We start from the raw sequence: 5,255 nt of genomic DNA, 5'->3' as shown, positions 1-5,255 counted from the left end.
ATTCGACATGTTCAACGCTATTACAAACTATACTGTTGTATGAAACTTGTATTGTTGTGAGTTGAAAATCTTTGTCAGATGTCAGAATAAGGAAATGGCATCAATGACGCGGTCTGACGGCAACTACATTGACAGCCATGGCCATCTATTGGTAAATTCCAATTTCATATTTACAAACCTGGTATATATAAAAAAAAAATATATATAGAAAATTAAGAGTGTGAGTGTCAAATCAAAAGTTGTACTCTTAAAATTATATGTAAATATACAACTTTTATTCATATTATTGTAGCATATCCCTTATGGAAAAAATGACTGAAAATTTCAAAAAAACACTGAAAATTAGGTTTTAACACTCAACTTTGAGTGCTAATACCTAATTTTCAGTGTTTCTTCGAAATTTTCAGTGTCTTTTTCCATAAGGGATGTAGCTATGTAGGAAATACAGATGAAGTTTACTTATCAGCTATAAGCATCGCATAGTATTTGTTTATATAGTTCGTAGTTATCATGAATAAATATTTGTTAACTGTACTTGGACATACGCTTGATTTTTTTGTTGTTTATTAACAAGCCAGCAATGGTAAATACCCGTTCACTTGGCGTTGATGTTGCATCAGGTATACATAATACTTTTTTTGCCACTTTATACAACGTAGGCATCATGTTTCCTATTTCTTCAGAAGTCTGAAATACTTTTAAAAGGTGCATGTTTGCTAAATAAAATGATTTAGCACGATTCGCACGGCGCAGCATGACTATCAAAATGTTCGGCGGCGGTGGCGTATCTAGTTCCACCGGCGGTGGCGGCGTGGCTCGGCGGCGCACAGCTCTACTTACCAGTCACACAAAAATTTCTTGTGCTGCTTTTTCGAGAGTTGCGAGCTTACAAGACGGTACAGATTTTTTATTCACGCAAAATGGCTGAGACTGTCGTTGTGTGGATCTTGCAGATACAGCATGTTGATGTGTTTCTCCTTCTTGTCGTCGGTGAGCCGTAGAGGAAGGACTTGTTTGTTCTCGATGCCGTACACATTGGTCGACATGTCGTTTAATTGTCCGAATTATTTAATGTCTTTTAATGTCATTGGAAATTCGATATCAGCGAGATTTAACATTGTCCTATAATGCGGATACGATTCCCGATCCGCATGTTTTTCAGCTGGATATAGAGCGGCGACCACCGAATCACGCGAAGCACGCATTGTCTGCCGTACGCACACTGATCACCACTCGTTTTATTGCTATTTCATGCGGCACTTCAATGTGGCATCCCGCGCGCATTGGATTTATTTTATTCATGTTAACAGTCACATTGAAGATTCGCGACAGCGCCCACCCGCTGTCGCGTTCCTGAAACTCTTCGAGCGACCTCGACGTGGGCTCGATGACGTGCCGCTGGTACCACTCACGCAAATCGGTGCATCGGTATATCTCAATGATTTTCGTGTTTGTATTCTTAATATCACGTTTGTTGTTCGCAAATTCGCCGTTGAACGCGGTGTTCACTTTCACACTGCCGTGTTTTTTTATAGCGTCTCGCACACGCTCAAGCACTATTTCTCTTGCGTCTTCCAAAAACCGCTGCGGCTCGACGTGATTAGAATTTATTACAGCGCCCGTCAATAACTTTTCAAACGCAGCATCAATCTCTCTTTACACGAGAGATCTTTCGTCACCACTCGCGTACTCACCACTCGCGTACTCGCCACCAACGTGTACGAAACGTTGCTCCAATTATGTCTTTGCACCGGCGAGTCGCGCGATCTTCGCCACCACGGATTGTCTGTGTCCAACGACGAGGCGCGGACGCTTGGCACGACAAAGTTCTTCGAGCTGCTCGATGCACTCGTCGCATCTTTACAGCCACGCGAAACACTCCACCAGAGTAGTGACCTGGCCGCACTGCCGCCAACAATTCGCGTTCCACTCGCTGGTGATTTTTCATGTTTTTTCTTTAGTCTGTTGTATCTTTGGGTGAAGGATACAGGTAGGGGATTCACCGAGGACCAGGACATACAAATAAACCACCAAATTAACACTTTAATAATTAGTAAATTAACACACAAATTAACACTTTAATAATTAGTAAATTTAGTAAATTCTTACAATCTCACAATTAAATATTATATATTACAAGATTTAGTTACTTTACGTGTACTTCGCAATTACGTATCGGCCCGATTTTGGTTTAGGTGATAAATTAGCGTTGATTTTATGAATCGGTCAACTTATGTTTTATACGCGTGAGCTGTTGACGTACGGGCGTCATCTCGGATAACAGCTGATAGTATGGTATACATTGGGACTCTGCAATTCGTGCAAGATCGACCGCCTAGCGCATCAATATAATCAATGACGTGCTTCTTTACAAGATACATTCCCACAACGTCAGTGTCAGCTAAACGGATCATGCATGCTGCACATACAGTTAAAGCACCACCCGTTGCATAGTAACACTTGATCATGCAGTAGTAGTAAGTGGGCAGCTATGGGCCGTCAAAACATACCCCCTCCACTAGACCTCCGGCGCCAGGTGGGCGTGGCCTAGACAGGTCTGTCTGGGGAAATGCTCTGATTGGCCAGTGACGTGAGGGTGGGATAACGAGGTAATTAAATGTCGCGTTTTGATTGGCTCGGTCCATAGCTGCCCACACGCTGATTGGCTCGGTCCATAGCTGCCCGCGCGACGATTGGAGAAGGCAGGGGTGTCGGCAGAGAAGAATACCACGATAAAATGGTGGATGGCAAAAACCGAGGAAAAATGAGACCGAGAACTTTGTTCGTTATGGGGGGGGGGAGAGGGGGAAGGTACGGTCAGCGAACATGAATAGCACACAGCTTTTGTCTTGCAGACCATTTTTTTGCTGCAGCGGCTCGATGTCTCCAACGTGTTGGCGTCTTAGTAAAAGGGTTTTTTTCTTATTATTTATGATGAGAACTTTTACGAGAATTTTCGGGAGACTCTTGCTTTCAATAGGGAGAAAGGGGAGGTAAAACAGGAATGAACAAGTTTGTGCCGGTATGCGTCGTCTTCTTCTTATCTGCTGTGTTGATTTAGAGAATAAGTTCTTTCTGTATTCTACGACGGAGAAGCTTTTTAATAGGACAAAAATCTATCTTATTTAAACCTGAAATGTTGGGAACACGAGGATACGTAATTGAAATAGTCAAGAATTTAAGATACAAAGAATTTGTTTATGGATATTTTTTTTGTGATACTCCATTAATGAATGATTTATTACATAAAAAATATGATATATAAATCATAATCCACGGTTGGTTAAAGCTATGTTAACAATTTCATTGAATTTTAGGTCGGTTGATTCTAAAAACAATATATTAAAGTATGTTTCTACAGAGCGTTCTCACAGAGCGTTCAATAGCTTTTTTGTTGCCTCGGAAAACGAGATTGATGATTTCAGCGTCGATAAAGAAATTAGTCAGAAGTTCTATCTCCTTGATCAAATATCGTGCGCACTCGTTAACGTTGTCGATAATAGACATTAGCTGGTTTACATGCGCATCGACACATTTGATTACTCTCTCCATTCCTTGAAATGTATCTTGTTGCATTACAATCGCGACAGAGTAAGATTTTCTTTTCTTCGTCGGTGGTTGTGCTGACTCTTCCTGTGTATTTGCGGATGAAACTCCCTTTGGAACATTTTCATTTTCCTTGTGCGTCACCAGAATAGCTTTCGCACCGTAGGCGGAGGTGAAGCTAACGAATATGTTTGCAAATGAGATAGGACTTACTTTGGCTTTGTTGCTTTCACTTAGGTACATGCTCATGAGTCCCATATTCTCTTGAAATTGTTTGCACGTGTTCGAATCGAAGGTGATTCCTTCTGCGTAATTGCCAGTCAAATTGACGATAGGTTCGAAGATTCCTTCCTTCGTTGATTGTAATCCCACTTGTAATTTCTTCGTATGAGAAGAGTTGAGTGTAGTCGTAGAAAGTAACAAATATTGTTGCATATTTCGTTCAGTAATTTTGTGTATCACACGCGGATTAACTGACACTGAGGGATTTCCGATTTCTTGTCTTCCAGTCGTGTCTCTTCGCGTGAAAACTTTGGACGAATGTTCACTCGAATGAAGAAAAACTAGGAGAGACGATTCCGAAGTAGACGCTTCGAACAACGAGACTCGAATGAAGCAGCGTAACACTATGAGAAGCAATCTCTGCGCTTATATATGCTTTTCGAAAATTAATGAAAACCTGCGTGCGCATAAAGTTTGTTTAAATTACCCCTTCCCTAGAAGAATCTAGAAATACTACGACGTTATGACGTAGTTACTTTTTAGGAAAGAATTTTCTCGAAGTTATAAAACGGAAATATTTCATGTTCGAACGTGTCATAAATGTGTTCGAACACGTAAAAATTGAATATATTGTCAAGAATATTCGTTTATAAAGAAGCAATAAATTAAAAAAATTTTTCGAGATAAAGGAAAATATTCTGACATAAAATTTATAAAAATTTTATGATTAATAAATTATAGAAATATTTCTCGCTGATACTAAGGGTACGTATGAAAAAATAAAAGTTTAACTGTCCAAAACCAATTTATGATTTAAATAAATTCGTTTTCTAAGAAAATAGAAACATTTTCACTAAAGAAAAATTATTCGGTTTCTGTGGTAAAACTTTTTTTCAGAATAAATAAAAATAAGTCTTAGTTATACAATATTGAACAAGAGAAAAACATTTAGTGGAGAACGATATGTTTGCAGAGTGCACGATTTTTCTTTCTTACAACAAAAAGTATAAGAAAGGACAACTAACAAAAATTCAAGCGATTTATGAATTTTCTTTATTGAATAATTTATTTTTTGCTTGTCGTACAGTAATAGTACGTTAGGACCCTTTCAATTAAAAAACGTGACAAAAATGTAAAGGTTAAATTAGATACGCGATAGGTTAACCTAAGGAAAGAATACCATAGTGTGACAAAAACTTTTCCAAATTAATAACGGGGATCAGAGCAAAGGGTTACTTTTTAGGAAAGAATTTTCTCAAAATTACAAAACGGAAATATTTCAGTGTTCGAACGTGTCATAAATATGTTCGAATTCGTAAAAACTGAATATATTGTCAAAAATATTCGTTTATAAAGAACCAATAAATTAAAAATAAATTTTTCGAGATAAAGGAACATATTCTGACACTTGATTTACAAAAATTTTCCAAAGGTAAGTGATGGTGGAGAGATGCTTTCAAAATGATCACACAAAAAAGGGTGTAATT

The sequence above is a fragment of the Trachymyrmex cornetzi genome, unplaced genomic scaffold (assembly GCF_001594075.2).
Source record: "Trachymyrmex cornetzi isolate Tcor2-1 unplaced genomic scaffold, Tcor1.1 scaffold301, whole genome shotgun sequence".
In the NCBI taxonomy this organism is placed as follows: Eukaryota; Metazoa; Arthropoda; class Insecta; order Hymenoptera; family Formicidae; genus Trachymyrmex; species Trachymyrmex cornetzi.
Note: the sequence above shows the minus strand (reverse complement) of the source record.